Source organism: Lissotriton helveticus, chromosome 11 (assembly GCF_964261635.1).
Source record: "Lissotriton helveticus chromosome 11, aLisHel1.1, whole genome shotgun sequence".
Classification (NCBI taxonomy): domain Eukaryota; kingdom Metazoa; phylum Chordata; class Amphibia; order Caudata; family Salamandridae; genus Lissotriton; species Lissotriton helveticus.
Genome location: NC_136072.1, coordinates 1,202,071,513 through 1,202,090,238, shown reverse-complemented (window position 1 = coordinate 1,202,090,238; position 18,726 = coordinate 1,202,071,513).

Sequence of the window (18,726 nt, the reverse complement as noted above, 5' to 3'; positions counted from 1 at the left end):
GTATTATTAACCCCCATGTTCACCTCCACCCTCCCCCATTCCTGCTTCACCCATACCACCACTTTTTATTCGTGTCAATCACCACTGACTTTCAAGTGTGTCTAGGATACAGTATTTTCTACAAAGGGAGGAAGGGCACCCTTCCTGTACAAAACCAATGGTAGATTCAGGCACGCACCTTAGCACCATGGTACTAAGACGTGTGCCTGGCGCACGGCAGCTGAAAATCAGACCTGGTAATAGGGGGAGGGGAGGAGGTTGCCATCTCTGGAGACGCGGCGCTCTCCTGCTCTCTCTGTCACGCTGCGTTCCAGTTTTCAGACTCTGGGCCCAGGGTTGTCTATGTGACTGCAGGATACACTTGCTCTGTTAAAGCAGCACAGCAAATTACAAGGATTATCTTTTGCAGTTTGTGTTTCATGCAGCCACATACTGCCATCTTGCATCCTTTTCACAGTAGGAGGGCGCTAGAGAGTGCCAGGGCACAAACAAATCATGGATTTAACCCATTTGCTTGTGACTGGGAGTGAATGTTTGCATTTTCCAGCATTCCGTCCATCAATTGTTTCTTTTGCATATCTCGCCCTAAGTGGGAAGGGTATGCCTAGACGTGGGTCCTGTGCTCACTACACCACAGGATTCAAGCTAGCCTGGCTGAGGAAGGGTGACATACCCTGAAACCAGTCCCAGGAGGCTTGTTTCTGGTCCAGGGAGGACTCGGCTTGGTAGTTCGGGCTGGACTGTTCCCATGAGGCACTGGGTCGAGACTGATTTACATATGACTGGGTCCAAACTGAGGAGGTGTGGTGAGCAAAATAATGATGGATTTAACCCAGATCCTTGTGACTGGGGGTAAATGTTTGCATTGTCCAGCATTCCGTCCATCAATTGTTTCTTTTGCATAGAACACACCTGGAGGCAGGATGTACGCGATTCATCCAACTGAAAGATCACTTTTGTAGCAGGAACCAATGACCTCGCTGTCATGGTGCTCCACAAATAACAAGTGTATACTTTGGCGTGATGTATCGACCAGAGGGAGAGGGAGGCTCAGAATGACCCCAGATCTGTGGGCCCACGGTGCAGTCCATACTCAGGTTTACATTTTAAGGATTCCTGTAATGTTTACAGATGACTGTGCACACTCCTAGGACATCTTGTACCGAGCAAAGAAACATCGCCACCCTTCTGGTCATCACTGGTTACTACTGGTTACTATAGGTGTATTTTGTTATCTACAGGGCCCAGGTCCCAATCTTGACAAATCCAATCTAGCTCCTCTGAATCCCAGGCCTATCCGTGCTCCCTTGACGGCTCGTTTCTGGTTCCTGACCCTGTGCTGGGTCATCAGCTTCCTGTATTTGGTGCTGTTCACTGTGCTTAGATATTCTGCTAGGTTGTGGTTCTGAAGCTGCATTCTGCACTATATCAATTTGTTTTGTGTCTGAATTTGTTTTTTCCAGCGGTGGATATCATTATTCTCTGGTGCTGAACTCAGGGCAGATTCCCATTTCTAAGATAGGATGTACTGAAGATCTACACAGAGCCATGTCTGGGAGGTCTGACAGTGTCTAACCCTCTGGGGCTGATTCTAATCTCAAAGATGTGATCTACTGAAGACCTCCACAGCGGAGGACATGTCTGAGATATATGAGATTGTCTAACACTCTGTGGCAGATTCTCATCTCTGAAATATGATCTACACAAGATCTCCACAGTGACAGCCATGTCTTAGAAGCAGGAGATTGTCTAACTCTCTTGAGTAGATTCTCATCTCCAAAGTGTGATCTACTGGAGATCTCTACAGTGACCGCCATGCCTTAGAGGCATAAGATTGTCCAACACTCTCGTGCCGATTCTCATTTCAAAGATATGAACTACTAAAGATTTCTACAGAGCCATGTCGGAGAGAAAGAGATTGTCTAACACTCTAAGTCAGAGTCTCAATACCCAGCTCTGACCTACTATAGATCTCGGAGAACAAAACATTATGGGAGGTCTCAGGGAATTATTTAAAGACCTGCAAGGTGTGTTTCCCCTATAGAACGTACACATATCACACAACACCTTGGGTCTGGACAAACCAGGTGGAACGTGAGTGAGGGAAAGCAAGAATGAAAATATGTCAACAGGTAATGGTACCAGCCACCTCTATTAGAGAGGAGAAACTCTGTTGCCAGAACCCATCATTCACAAATTGTGAGGTTTCATCATTTGGGTCTGGCCTCCTCTCGCTCGGTAACTCAGTCTATGGAATTGACTGAGATATCCTTCGCTGGTTGAGGGACTAGAGGACGGCTGAAGACTCCACAGAGTCTAACATAGAACCCATAGGCATATGTTCATGCTATGTGAACAAGGTTTCTACCAAGAAAAGAAGAAACGTGCAGCGCTAAATAATACGAAAAAAGTGTGTTAAAAATAACTAAGGGGACTCTATTCTCATTTTATTATTGGAGTGCCCTTGTTATGTTTAAAAAGCAGTATGTCAACATTTGGATTTATCAAATGTTAAGCAGTGTGATAGGTCGACATGTTTCTGCCCTCACAAGGATCTAATAGTATTGGGGCATTCCTCAGGACCAAACAAGCAAAAATTATTTAAAGCTGCTGCTAATATAAAAAAAGTGATGAAATTATAATACAGTGATAAATGTCAAATATAACATTTCATATACTCCACCGGTAATGTCCAACTAAGTGGTAGTAGAAGATTTTACCAGTTACCTGTGAAGACAATATACATGAATTAGAATAATGCTTCCCAACACTCACGATTACACCAAAATGACAGCCTCTTTTGATTTAATAGGCTGAAATGAACCTTAACTGGTTTCAAAGTAGTCTATATAGTGCATACAGTACATACACTTACCCATAACGATCGGGTGTCACCCTCACCTCTACCTGGTAACTACTCAGGGAAGGGGGCCCTGCTCTGTAATAAAAAGGAATGTCCATGATAGAAATGGTCATGGCATAACTGTCTATCATGCAGTACTTGCTTATTTAAACTCAAACACAAAGTAGTGCACCTCTCACAACAAACAGCATCCTGTATAGATTACAACAACCACTGTATTAAAATCCAAGTGGAAAATCGTTGTTCTCATTAAGACACAAACGTAATGTCCAGTGTAGTGTTATGTCAAATAACGAGAGCAATCTCCCATGTCTTTCTAAGTCATAGGAACCACAGTGACAAAGACCGAGTGACTAAACGGGCTAGCATATTAAACGCCCGTAGTTATCACGAGCGTGGCAGTTTGTAGATAAAAAGGTATCGTGTTGATGTAGAGCACATATAATAAGGGTTAGCCTATATGGAGACAAAACGTCTAAAACCGCAATAGTGATAAGCGGACAAATATCACAAGTAATATCAGGTTGGCCTTACCTCGCCGTCGGTACCCCAGGGCGGTCGTTGAGTAGTGACCGGAGGTACCGACGGCGGCCATTGCAGATTCATTTATCCCCGAGTGCAGACAGGCGTCTAAGGACCGTAGGCTGTCTAATCTACTGCCTGCTCAGAAACAGCATGTGGTGCTATTGCGCATGGCTGCGGTGAGCAGTGTTCACCGGTACTAAAGATCTCTACAGCGGCAGCCATGTCTGAGAAGACTTGGAGTGTCTGACGCTCTGATACAGATTCTCATCTCTGAGATACAATCTACTGCTGTTCTTGTTGTGCCGTAGTCCAGTGACTATGTTTGTGCTGTCATCTGTCGACATCTATACATAGTGTGATGTGAAATGTTCATGGTGGTGTTTGATGAGGATCACAATGGCAGGAAAGTCTCGGCTTTGAGTTGCACTGTGAAGCATTGTTGATGGTGTTCCTGAAATAAATCTTCTGAAAAGTTTTTGAGTTTGTGAATTCTTCAGAATGTTGATTCTACAGTTAATACGCAGAGAGAATCTTGATTTCATTAAAGACAACGGATGCTAACATTATGCAAAGGCTATTATTGCCGCTTCCAACTGCAGCCCCTTTAAAGAATGTTAACACATCATAAAGATAAAAATGTTCATAAGAGAGTATAAGTATCTGATGCACGATGTCACCTTCCTCTTTTAGCTGCTAACACAAGAAGACGACGATCCATCTTGGAAACTTTGGTATCATCTTACAAGGTGTTTCCTAGAAGAAAAAAGAAAGAGAGAGAGAGTCCCAAGTAAAAGGAAGTCTTAATCATGTCTTTAATACAATCTATACAGGTTAACCAAGATAAGCCAAATAGAATAAATATATACGAAGCCCACTACTCAAGAGAGAGGAAGGTGGGATAATGTTAGCCTCCGTTGTCTTTAATGTAAGCAAGATTCTCTCTGGATATTATTAGGAGACTTAACATTCCGAAATTCGGGTACATGCAGTTGGCAGTGATTTAACAAAACAAAACTCAAAGGTCAAAATAATTGTTATCCATTATGAAGAACTATATCCGTCCTCCACGACGAGAACAGTAGAGGTCTGTAGTGAATTGATGCGGGAAATAGCTCTCCCACTCTTAGTGATGGAAGATAGGCAGACATTAGAACGGATGTATGACGTTACAATGCATACTTTTACAACGCATACCTTTACAATGCATTTTTTACAATGCAACATCCTTTGCAACGCATTCCATTACAACGCATGCCATTACAACGAATTTTCTGAAACCTACCTTTAGAGCACATTCCATTACAACACATACTACCTTTACAAGGCATACCATTACAACGCATACCATTACATTGCATGTATGGTAAGTATTAGATAGTGTAGGGGTAGAAATTACTATTCTAACTCCAGGGGGTGCAACAGTAAGGTAAGTGTTGGATAGTGTAGGGGTAAAAATTACTATTCCCACTCCAGAGAGTGCAACAGTAGGGTACGTGTTGGATAGTGTAGGGGTAAAAATTACTATTCTAACTCCAGGGGGTCCAACAATAGGGTAAGTGTTGGATAGTGTAAGAGTACTATGCGTTGTAATGGTATTCGTTGTAATGGTATGCGTTGTAATGACTGCATTGTAATGACATGAGTTGTAATTGTATTCGTGGCAGTGTCATGCGTGGTAATGGTTGCGTTGTAATGGCATGCGTTGTAAGGGATGTTGCGTTGTAATGACTGCGTTGTAATGGTAGTGCGTTGTAAAAGTTGAGTTGTAAAGGTTGTTTCCCCATTAGAACAGGATATTACAGTGGAAGAGATAACAGGGGCCATAGGGGGCAAGCAATCAGGAAAGACAGCCGGCCCAAATGGGCTTCCAGTAGAACTTTTTAAGAGTGGAGCAAGTAAGGTTGCTCCCCATCTCCTTAACATGTATCGAGAGTCAAAGGAAACTGGGAAACTTCCCTTGGACCAACGTATCACCACAATAGTGGTGGACCCCAAAAAGTGTAAAACGCCGGTAGAGTGTGGGCGTACAGACCGATATCTCTGTTAAATGTTGAGGCGAAGGTGCTGGGAAAGGTGGTGGCAACCTTACTACAGGCAGTCGTATCTACGTTAGTGCACCCCGATCAATATGGTTTTAAGCCACAAAGGTGCGTACGGCTTAATCTCTGAAGGTTGTACGGGGTGTTAAATCCGACAAAGAGCGATAAAACAGAAGAGGCAGTGCTGCTTTCCCTGGATGCCGAAATGGCATTCGAATAGTATCAAGTGGCAATTAATATTCGCAACATTAGATAGGCAGCGATTTGGACCTAATTTCAAGACGTGGGTAAAACTCCTCTACCAAGCCCTCAGACGAGGTTGAAGGTCAATGGAGAGGTGTCTATTTCATTCCAGCTCGGCAAGGGCACTCGGCAGGGATGCCCGCTCTCGCCGATGATCTTTGCTCTGGCATTGGAGCCATTAGCCGCCTGGGTCCGGAATGACCCCATACTACAAGGCAGACAGGGAGGGGGCAACTGCGAAGATAGAATAATATTGTATGCAGATGACATGCTCCTGTATTGGACCAAACCATATAGATCAGTTCATAGGGGACTCCAAATATTTCACCTGTTTGGTTACTACTCAGAGTATACAATAAATTGGAATAAATCCCTTCTGTTCCCATTGATGGGGACAGTCCCCCCGAGACTGGTGGGTTCCACACAGCTAGTACTCAAGACAAGCTTCAAGTATTTGGGTATTCAGATATCCACAAAAGGAAGAAGACTTCCCAGCAGACAATTTATATCCCCAAATTAAATGACTGAGTAACGGTGTGGAACATTGGCGGAAACTACCGGTGTCCCTGATGGTCAAGGCAGTTATCTTCAAACTGATCTCCCTGCCTCTACTGCTATACATGTTGCAGAATACCCCTCATAAAATACCTAAGAAGGGGTTTCAAGTTATAAATAGTGAATTATGAAAACTCCTACTGGACGGAGGCTGTTCTAGAATTGCATTTGGTAAGGTCCATCGAGGAGTCTACGAGGAGGGACTGGCAGTCCCCGACTTAGGCAAGTACCACTGTGCCTGAAAGTTAATAGTAGTGAACGATTGGGCATTTACGGACCGTGGGGACCCAGCTTTTAGGGCAGATCACTGGGCCATGGCTGAAAGGCGATAGCCTGCAGCATTTTCAATCAATCAATCAATCAATCAATCAGAGAATTTATAAAGCGCACTACACACCGGCAAGGGTCTCAAGGCGCTGGGGGGGGGCTGCAGCTAGTGGTGGAAGAGCCAGGTCTTGAGTAGTCTCCTGAAGGTCTGTGGGTCTTCTGTCTGATGTAGGAGGAGGGGGAGGCAGTTCCATGTCTTGGCAGCGCGGTGGGAGAAGGACCTGCCCCCGGAAGTGGCTCTGTGGATTCGTGGGACGGCGGCCAGTAAGAGGTCGGCGGAGCAGAGTTTCCTGTTGGGTACGTAGAATGATAGTCGGTTGTTGAGGTATTCTGGGCCGGTCTTGTGGAGTGCTTTGTGTGCATGGTTCAGGAGAAGCAATGAAAAACAACTCCCGCCACACACACAAACAGTAGTACGAGCCTGGAGAGAAGTGCTAAAGCATATAGGCTGGGAAGGGAAATTGAGGGGAAAACTCCATTGTGGGACAGCGACTAACTGGCAGAAGTGTGTGCACTAAGGGGATTCTATAAAAAATGGGAAATGCTTGGAATTGAAAGGCTGGAGGACGTATGGAGGGGACAGAGTCAGCACACCTTGGAAGACCTACAAGGTGAGTACGAAATGACAGAGATAGAACAATATCGACACATGCAATTAAGCAATGCTGTTCATCAATATCTCAGGGAGGGGAAAACTCGGCCCGACTACTCACCATTAGAAGACAGATTATTGATGGACCCAACCGCTACGCAGGCCACTTCACTAACATACAAGAAAATAATGTACAATTCACCCAACACAGTGGACCCCTTGACGGCGGCGAGGGAGATAGATTTAGGAGTTTTGGAGGACGATGACTGGGAGGAGGCAGTACAGAGCCCATGCGAGGTAGCTATAAGGGCACGGTTTTGCCTGGTCCAATTGCGTATACTACACAGATCTTACGCATCCAGAACACTATTGCATCGAATGGGGCGAGAAGGGTCTAGGTACCGTGTGAGAGGACGCAGGGAAATAAGTTCCTTCTCCCACATCCCTTGGGAATGTAAATGTATCCAAGTCTTCTGGAGAGAGGTGACGAGAGTCATGACTGACGTCACTGACGTGGAGGTCAACAGACCTGAGATGGCTACTATTATGTGTCACAGGAGAAGAAAAGTGGCCCAAGTATGCATTAATATGGTTGAAAGTAGCAACAATGGTGGCAAAAAGGATTATAGCAAAAAAATGGGGAGTGTGCCAGATACAAGACTTTGTTGAATGGGAGGCCGACTTGGATTGGTGTTCAGGGGCAGAAAAGGTAATCTACAAAGTTAGAGGATGTCCACAGAAATGGAGCAAAGTTTGGGGTAGGTGGAGTGAGTATAGAGGACACTGAAGGGCAGGGGAGGGAGGATATAGGAGAAGGGACAGTATATACATGTAAAATTAGGGGCCATTGAGTTCTGTGAACCATCAGAGATGAGGGTACTCTGGACAGGGTGGGAATAAAGTGCTGATATTTGTTTATCCCATGTATTGGAGATGAAAAAGTGATCTGAGCAAATGTTTAATAAAAAGAGTTTAAAAAAGAAAAATATTAATTGTTATCCAGAGCAAAAAAAAGATCTATATTTTATGGAAAACAAATAAAAATGATATATTTCCTATATAGGTATTTACATTTTTGTCAAATGATTCAAGGATTTTCAGAGAAGATTTTATATGGAATAAGTCTGGGGTTCAAAAGTTGAGTCAACATCTAAAGGTTCCTTGGGGGTTGCACTATGTCAGTCGGGGGGGCGGGGTGCCTGTCCTAGTTCTGTAGACAGTGACGTGGCCCGCGGAGGTGCGGAGTTTCCACATCTGAGGATTTTCGTTGTTTGTCCTCTGAGTTTAAGGTGGTCTATGCTCATCCATGCTTGGCACTGAATAAACCTAATTACATTTCAGAGGAAATAATCTCTTTAGCCCTTGCAGCAGATTCCTTATGCAAACTCCCTGCTGATAAACAAAGAATTACAAGAAGGAAGGAAAGGCATCCATTGGGAAGCTGGAATCAGAGGTAACTGCCCCTCCACAGAGTGCCTGGGCTGTCTTATTCCTCAACCTGCAGTCTACTGAGTCTGTAAGAAGCCATCAGGAGATTGCAGAGTACAGAACAACTCCACAAACCCCCATCAATCCGCCCTCCCTGCTGTCCACTGAAGCTCTGCAGTAACAAGACTGTTGCACCTGCATGTGCTGTGGGGCCTGTACCCCAACCTCCCAGCACTGAGCCGCCACCTGAGTTCATTATCTGAGGATGATCCGCCTGGGCTGTAGCAGGAGCCATAAATGCTGCCAATGCAGAAATCATCCAAGCAAATGAAGCCTGGTATTGGATGTGGGCCTGGTGCCCCCGCTTGGCTATAAGAGGCACGTGGTGTGGGTGGGAAGGGAGCCGCTTGGCTATAAGAGGCACGTGGCATGGACGGGAAGGGAGCCGCTTGGCTATAAGAGGCACGTGGCATGGACGGGAAGGGAGCCGCTTGGCTATAAGAGGCACGTGGCATGTCCGGGAAGAGAGTCGCTTGGCTACAAGAGGCACGTGGTGTGGGAGGGAAGGAAGCTGCTTGTCTATAAGAGGCACGTGGCATGTCCGGGAAGAGAGTCGCTTGGCTATAAGAGGCACGTGGTGTGGGCGGGAAGGGAGCCGCTTGGCTACAAGAGGCACGTGGAGTGGGTGGGAAGGGAGCCGCTTGGCTATAAGAGGCACGTGGCATGGACGGGAAGGGAGCCGCTTGGCTACAAGAGGCACGTGGAGTGGGTGGGAAGGGAGCCGCTTGGCTATAAGAGGCACGTGGCATGGACGGGAAGGGAGCCGCTTGGCTATAAGAGGCACATGGTGTGGGTGGGAAGGGAGCCGCTTGGCTATAAGAGGCACGTGGAGTGGGTGGGAAGGGAGCCGCTTGGCTACAAGAGGCATGTGGAGTGGGTGGGAAGGGAGCCGCTTGGCTACAAGAGGCACGTGGAGTGGGTGGGAAGGGAGCCGCTTGGCTACAAGAGGCATGTGGAGTGGGTGGGAAGGGAGCCGCTTGGCTACAAGAGGCACGTGGAGTGGGTGGGAAGGGAGCCGCTTGGCTACAAGAGGCCCGTGGTGTGGGAGGGAAGGGAGCCGCTTGGCTATAAGAGGCACGTGGTGTGGGCGGGAAGGGAGCCGCTTGGCTATAAGAGCCACGTGGTGTGGGCGGGAAGGGAGCCGCTTGGCTATAAGAGGCACGTGTCGTGGGTGGGAAGGGAGCTGCTTGGCTATAAGAGGCACGTGGCATGGACGGGAATGGAGTCGGTGAAATCAAGAAGCAAATCCTTTCTGGAGCCTCAGCTTAAAGGGCCTCATTTATGAAGGCCTTGCGCCATCCGTGCGCCACTTTTTCCCATGTTAAAAGTGACGCACCGGCGGCGCAAGGCCTTCATAAATAAGGCCCAAAGTGTTTTCATCCTTCCAATGTTCCATGTGTGAATCTGAGCCACAGGTAGGGTGACCAACCATCTATAAATTTCATGGACGGTTCGTAAATTGGACCTCATGTCCGTTGTCTGTGAGGATCCCTTTTACGGACGCCTTTTGTCTGTAATTATGGCCTTGCAGGGAGCAGCACTGCTCCCCTGCGAGAAGCCTCAGCCCCCTGATGGAGCCGCCTCGCACTTCTCTGAGCACAAGAGCTGCCCCACCCCACCCATTGTCATTCTGTATGGGGCTGATGATTGCCACATACAAAATGACAATGGGGCAGTCTGGGCTGTTGTGGTGCCCTCCTCCTGCCTCAGTGTACAGCAGGGCATTCTGTAAGATAGATAAAAGGTAAAACCCACATGCTGCAATGTTAGAATACAGTTAATATAAAGAAGCCCGTCAAACAAGTAAACATCAATATTATATTCAACAAAGCCATGGTTGCTGCTTTTTTATTTTGAGCAACTAACAACCATTGACAAAGCCAATAGTTCTGGCTTGTTGTTGGTGTAACGATACTTGCTGTATTATATATCTGGATGCAATGACAGAAACAGCATAATACCAATCGGGCGGAACACTATGCTAAGCACCGATTTTTAGCCTAGGTGTTTTAAGCCACGCCCTTAATTACATCGAACACCCCCTTTGAAGAGACCCCCCCCCAGTTTTTTTTAAACCCCACTTAAAGTCCTGGAAACACCACCATGTCACAGTCACCTCACGTCCTGGCACAGTGCATCATGCATGGCTCATGACTTCTAAGTTTACAGGTTGCCTATGTGCAGGGGCATAGTGAACCCTCCCCCACTCCTTGCTTTAGGAACTACAGCGAGGTGAAGTTCTTGATGGGTCTCTTCTGTCTGCAGCTCTGTAGACAAAGGCTCAGCTCATAATGTGAAAAGGGGAGTGAGTAAATAAGTGAAGGAATGGGTCAATGGCTAGATGGATTAGTGAAAGGATGAATGGATGAATGAAAGGGTGATTGGATACATAATAAAAAAGATGGATGGATGAGAGAAAAGGTAAATAGATAGATGTATGGGCGGAAGGGTGGATGAGTGAGTGAAAGGATGGCTGGATGAGTGAAAGGGTAGATAGGTGAGTCAATGGATCGATGAGTGAAAGGATGGATGGATTGATGGATGAGTGAAAGGATGGATGAATTGATAAGTGAACGGGTGAATGGATGGGTGGATGAGTGAAAGAGTGGATGTAAGGATTGATGACTCAGTGAAAGTGGGTAGACAGACAAAAGGATGGATAGATGAGTGAAGAAGTGAAAGGGTGGATGGATGAGAGAATGGATGGATGGATGAATGAAAGGATGGATGAGTGATAGGGTCAATGGATGGATTCATGAATGGATAAGTAGATGGGTGGGTGGAAGGATGGATGGATGGATAAGTGAAAGAGGGATGGAGAGAGAAAAGGAGGATGAATGACTGAAAGGGTGAATGGGTGGAAGGACAAGTGACTGGGTGGATGGATGAGTAAGTGAATGGATGGGTGAAAAGGTAAATGGCTGGATGGATGAATGAATAGATGGATGGGTGGAAGAGTGGATGGATGAGTGTACGGATGTATGGGGTGAAAGGGTAGATGGATGAATACTGGATGGATGAGTGAAAGGGTGGATGGAGGGATGGATGAGTGAAATGATGGATGGAAGGACACATGGTGGATAGGTTTGAAAATGGTTGAAATGTTTGGATATGGATGGGCACACAGATGGAAGAACAGAATGGAAGCCAATCTGAAGCCCTTAGGATACTTGCATCAGACTGTACAACATTATATGTGGTTGGTGTAGCAAAATATTTGGCGTGGTCGTGGCTAATTCGTACCCGATCACTAATGGCTACTGTATTAGTATGCGGTCGGGTGAGGAAGCACCAGGTAGTACCGAGCGGGTCTGCCGATAGGAACAATGTTTCCACGAGGCGTTCCTGCCCTTGCCTAAGACCATGGGGTGTAATCATACACTCTTTTATAAATCGAAGTGAAATACAAAACGTATGTACAACAACACGCATGTTTTATTAACAACAGCGTTCATTGTAATAAGTAGTTTTTAGCAACACTTTTTCATTTGAAAACAGGAGTGGCAATACAGGGCTGGACCCTGTATGGTCCTGAAGAAAAGCTTGGGGGAGCTTGAAACATGTTGATCTTGACACTGATCTAGCTCAGTAAAAGTTGGAATACAGTGTTACCCCTTTTTAATTTTTTATACCACACTAGGAGCGAAATAAATTGTTGAGGCCCACTAGCACGGTATTTTTAATTCCACACCCACTCCACCATCACCACACTTGCACCACACATAGTCATCTCACAAAACCAGTGCTCCAGCGTAGTCGCCTTGTCGCAGCACGCCCCTTTTCGTAGAGAACTGGGATGGCCCCAATGATGAAGCATGTCACCGTGGGGCAACCCCGGTGAGTGAGGGGACTCTAGAAAGAAATTTTTCTTTCTTACACATTTTTGGTACACACTGACTTAGTAAGCAGTGACCATACAAACACCTACCAGGTCTCTGGACCCTTGACATAGGGTTCCTGTATTTCGTACACAGACTGGAGGCCGACCTGGTCTGGTTTAACCTCCTTCTCCCCCCTTTTTTGTTTATACTGTATTATAATGAAATTATGTATATCCTTAAATTGTATTTTTGCGTCATAGATCATGTTCTTTACTTTTTAACCTATGGAATGTGTTTATTTAAACTGTAATAATGTGTTGTAATTTTATGAACTTTTATTATGTACTATCTGGCATTTAATGTTTAATATGTATTTTTAGAAGTATTTTTAGAAGTAGTATTTATTGTATAGGGTTAGGTGAATGCTTTTATGACAAAATGTCGAATAAAGCTTATAAATTGAATTGAATGGATGGTGAAAGACTGAATGATAGATGAAAGAATTACACCTTGTAGCACCCATTATCTTAAGTAGCATTTCCTATACATTGACTTTCACATTTATGTGAATCCTTGTCTCTCTATAATGTGTGTGTGTGTGATGTATCACTCTCCGACACCCTGTCCTATATACTTGGGATGAGTAATACTATAAAAGAAATTAAATACACATGAGAGACGGTCTATATGAAGACTAGGGGCACCATTGGAGGGTGGTGGCAAGGCCGGACTGGCCGGATCGGTGTTTCCCTTGGAGGCTTGGAGAGGGGGGTGTGGTGGTTTAGTTGCTGGGGGCTGGCACTGAAAAGTTCCTTGTATATCCAGAAGTTTTAAATCAACAATAAAAGCGGCCTCGCTTATATTCAGGAGTGGTTCCCCATCGTCTGGTGACTAATGTACCTGCTGGAGCGAGATGCGAGTTTTGAATCGTCTAAGGTAGCACGCTGTGGCCAGACTGAAGAAACCGCGAAGTGCACGATTGTCTCAACCTAATATAAACTTATTTTGACTTGTACTTAAGTGGTTGTCTATTTACTTATATATAATTGTGCGACCTCCTCTGATGTGTTTGTAAAACTTACCTTTTGTCCATAAGTTTTGTCCTGAATTTGTACCCATGACAGATGGTTACTCTAGCCACAGGGCATCCTGCCGGAGGGGCTTCCACACAGGTCATTGCTGCTCAGAGCAGCTCTGGGCTCCAGGGCTGCATCTTTGCACGGATTTCCCTGATTATACTAACTGCAAGGGTGGAGGGGGTGGGGTGGGGGGGAGGGGCTGGTGTTCTCTTGAATTCCGTTGAAAAACCTTTCAAATTTCTCTTTTTTTCTTGCTTAAAGGAGGTGGCGGAGGTGGCTTTCTCTTGAATTTAGTTTAAAAAGGGTGTACGGTTCTCTTTGTTTCTGGCTTTAAGGAGGTGGAGGGGGGTGGGGTGTTCTTTTGAATTCAGTTTAAAAAGGTTTAAAGCTCTCTCTTTTCTTCCTCAAAGGGCCAGTCCCGGCTCCTGACAGCTCACGCTCTCACAGCTGGCTCAGCACAGAAGCAGCTGCAGACATGTTCGGTCGGAGCGTTTCATACATGGAGCACGAGAAAAGCATGAGGCCTGGGTGTACAGCAACGAATAAGACCCTATACTACAGTGGATCTAGCCCCGGGGGGTTTATGTGGCTGTAACTCCAATGCACCCAGCTCCACTGTGCTGAAAGTACAAGTCAATGCCTTGAGGGCGTTCCATGGCCAGTGAAGGCAGAGCGAAACACGTGTCAGCTCTTTATATCCGCGTCATGTATCTTAGACAGGACACACATGCGTTTGGATTCTACTTGAAATGAAGCGTTTCCCGTAAATAAAAGCTTTTCTTCTCAACACTCATTGACAAAGGTTGCAATCCCTCTTTCAGCACAGGAATCTCTAAGTGCACCGTGTAAGGGGGGAGGGGGGCACTCCGAGCAGGACCCGCAGCGGCTCGTGCAGCCTCCTCGCCCCCCACAGACCCTCTCCATATGTCACCGCATGGGGTGCGTTTGCGTTTCCATGTTGTGATCACCCACCCCTCGCATAGCGCTGCGTACAGCAAAGGAGCACAGCGCCTCCCGCTGCCTGTGCATGGCGGATGGAAAAGGCACTATGCAAATATTGCTATTACAGGCAGTCGTAGGTGGAGAAGGAGATGAGATGGATGAGTCCCTGCCAGGCCTTGGCTCAAGGGCTCCATCACAGCCCAGGGCGGCTCACACCTGTTTGTGCTTCTGCTGTATGTTCCAGACACAAAAAGTAGTTCCTGCAGCCACGCGGCGTCCTCTTTACTGCTTCCGGCGGGGCCTTGGTTCACCTGGTATCACTCCGCCTGCCTCTCTTGGAGTCAACAGCGCCCCCTGGCGCCGCTGAGGTCCCACACTGGGGGCATTCAGCACTGGAGGGCGGACAGCGCCTTGAGAGACACAACGAGGCGCTGTGCTGTGAGCCCTGGCAGCTGCGTCACTCCGTTGTTGTTTATGGTACTTAAATGGAATCTGAATTTCAAAATAAGCCGCAGGCAATCTGCAACCACAGAACAGACTCCAGAATCCATGAAAAAATTTAAATAAAAAACAAACATTGCTGGTGGTCCCGGGGCTTCACCTTCTGTTTTAGGTGCAATACCTACATGCAAATGTTTCCTGCTGCCCCTCCTGCACCCCTCCCCCTCCTTGACATCAGGACAGTGAGGAGTCTTTTGGCTCCATTACCACACAGTAAATCACACAGTTAAACAATCACTCAATACATCCATTTGTCCATGAATCATTATTCAGAATTTCACCAGAGTCTCACCACGCCAGGGAGTGCACACATGTTAAACACATGATGCATAATGCGTTAATAGAGTAATAAATAAATGAATGAATATTTATTGTTGGTTACTAAAAACCATTACAAAAAACCAGCAATACAAAAGTCATCACTTTACAAAAAAAGATTAAAATCAAGGACATTTCAAAAGTCAAGTTGTATAATTAATCCAAAAATGCAAAGAAGCCGAAAAAAAGGTTCATGGGCCGGCTGAGGACTCTGTGGTCTGGCCAATGGCAGTCATCAGCATTGCCCGTGCTTTGAAGATAAACTTCCCAAAGGCAGCCATATGTATTACTCTGGACAGGGTGAAAGGATGAAAAATCCCATCCTTTGCAGAGCTTTACCCAGAATATCTGAGTAATGGCCTAAGATAGAGACTGCAGGGCAACCACAAGGCGGGGCAACAGAAAAGAAGATGTGCCAATGACTCCCGTTTATAGCTGCAGAGCCTGCATACCTGTACACCTGGGCTCGCCTTGCCACATGGGTAGAGTTCTTTTAGGGGCAATGGGTGTAGTCTGTAGGCCAGGATCTTGTGAAGGGCTGCACTTCCCACTGCCTGCGTGAGATGCTGTTTGGGGGAGTCCAGGATATGCGGGAAACACAGGGTCTCATGCAGGTCTTTTCTTCGCCACAGGGACTCCATATCCAGTTCCCTTGACCGCGCGCGCACTTGTTTTTTAATCGCGTTTTTGATTGTGGAGTATGTAACATATTCTGGATTCCAGGAGTCCATGGCAAGGTTAAGACGGGCCTTAGCCACTTCAAGGGAGGCCGACCAAGGATTCCCTGGCTCTATGAAAATGCATTTCAGGACTGCCTTCAGAGTGTTCTCTTGTGCCGTCATCGTTAAAAAGTAGTATTTGCTTAAGGCGGCCAGCTCTTCCAGATTTTGCTGGTTGAGGGAGAACTCCAAGCAAACAAGGGTGTTTCTGGTGCATCTTGGGAGGTGGAAAAGTTTCTTGTATGCCCTGCACTGAATTTTTTCCAGTTCATGGCTCAATTTACCCGGGAATGCCTGAAGGGCATAGTTGAGTGCCGGCATGAGCTTGGCTTTAAGCACTCTGTTAATGGCCGTAGTGGACGGGCTGTGAAGGGAGGCTTGCAGCTTACAGATGGCATAGGTGATGGATTTACCTTTGGTCTTGATAGATTTAAGATGGGTACTTGGGAGCCCAGACTCCTGAAAACAAATGCCCAGGTAAATGTAACGCTGTGTGCTTTCCAGCAAAAGTTCCCCCAGCCTCCATTTCAAAGATTTTTTTCTTGGATGATGCCCAAATATGATTACCTTTGATTTAGATCGATTGGCTACAAGCCTATTTTTGTCGTTGTATACGGCCAGTGCAGTCAACGCCTTTAGCAGCCCCATTCTCTTGTGATCCAAAAGGACCAGGTCATCAGCATATTGCATGAAGTATATTTTGTGTCTGCCGATCTTTGGTGTGGCCAGGGCTGCACCAGTCAAGGCCCTCTCCATGTTCGCCGTGTATAAGTTGAATAGTAATGGGGCTAGCACGCACCCTTGCTTTAGGCCTCTGTCAGTGTAGATCTTAGCAGAAGCATGGTCCCTTGAGTGTTTGATACACACCCAAGTTTTTTGATACAGGGACTGTATCGCTCTTAGCAGCCCCGGATTGATGTTTCATTGGACCAGCTTATGCCACAGGATTGCACGGTCGACCCCATTAAATGCCGCCGAGTAGTCGATAAAGCAGGCGAAGAGTGGAAGGCTTTTGCCTGTCCGTGCGCGATGCGCCAGATAGGAGAGAGCGATGATGTTATCTACTGTGGCTGACCCAGGTCTAAATCTGGTTTGGCAGAATGGAAGGATGCCAGCTGCACTTGACCAGTCTGCGAGGTCCCTCAAGATGGCGCTAGCGTAAGCTTTACCCTCAATATCCAACAAGGCAATCATGCGGTAATTGGCAGGTTCCGATTTTGGGCCTTTTTTGTGGATAGGCTGTAAAAGCGAGCCTCTCCACGAATCTGGAACTTCCCCCTGGAGCCAACATTCGGAATACAGATGGGTCATGTTTTTTGTCCAAAAGTCGATATTTGCCTTGAATAAATGTCCAGGAAGCCCATTGGGGCCTGGAGCGGCGTTTTGTCTAATATTTTTTAAGATTTTAGAAACCAACGATTTTTCCGGTGGGACCATCGTCGCGGTGGTAGAATCAAAGTAGTCTTCCGGAATAGATGTTACATTTTGCGTGTGTCCTGAACCATCATTGGTATATAATGCCTTAACATGGGCGACCCAGATGGAGGCTTCAAGGGCATTTTCTCTATGATTTGGGCCTCGTCCCATGTTCCATATGTAGTTCCAAAACTCCTGTGATTTTCCCGGCCTCAGCAACTCAAATATATTTAGCCATTGTGAATCGCAGTGGGCTCGCCTTACGGCCCACACCTTTTTTGCGTGACTTTTTGTAGCTTCTTGTAATTCCTTCTTATTTTGTTCAGTCCTGTTTTTGTGGAACCGTTTACGTTCCTTATTTAGGGCTTTGGCACTTTTTTAAATTTCTATATTATATCCATATTTATGGGGAGGACACCAGTGCGACACACTTTTCTGATTCCCACGAAGAAGCACCGCCAGGGACTCTGATATGGCATTCCAGCTTTCTATTGCGCCATTTTTCTGTGCACTTGATGGCCAGCCTGACCATTGATTTGCCCAACTAGTAAATCTGGTTATGGTGGTTTGTTCCCATTTGATCAATCTGGGCAGCTTAATCAGTTCTTCACCATCAGCCGCTCCCATGTATTCAAGCTTGTGGCGTTGGTCCGTGGTGAGATTCAGGGTGACTGTTAAGGCAGTGTGATCGCTATCACTACGCGGCTGAACTGAAAAGCTTAACATCAATGATTGGAGTTTGCCACTTAATATTATGTAATCGACCGTGGTTTGGTTGTTAAATGTGGGGCCGACCATCTGCCCCGGGCTGTTCTTTAAGAGAACAGAGTGGGCCGTCGCCAGATTGTAGGATTTTAATAGATCATTTAGGGCGTCAGTGGCCCCTGCCTGATGGCTGTGTTTGGTCAGAACCTCTATATTATGGGTGTTAAAATCGCATAGGATTATACATTCAAGTGCCGCAAATTGGAACAGTAAACACTCTATGTGATATACTAACAAGCCCGGGTTTGATGAAGGCCCATGCGGATTGTGGTAAAGATTAATTAACAATATTGGAAGGTTACTGTTTGCCAAGCGACAGTCTTTCAAAATGCCTGCCTGGATGAAATCCGGAAGATTAGAGATTTCTGCAAATTCCAAATTTAGTGCATGTTTAATATAGACGCATATCCCTCCTGAGGGTCTACCAAAGATGTTAGTCTTTTTTGCTGGTTTTCCGTACTCAGCGTAACCTCTCAAGGAGAGCGATGGGTTTGCCAAGACTCTTGTATACAGATTATATCTGCTTCCTCCAT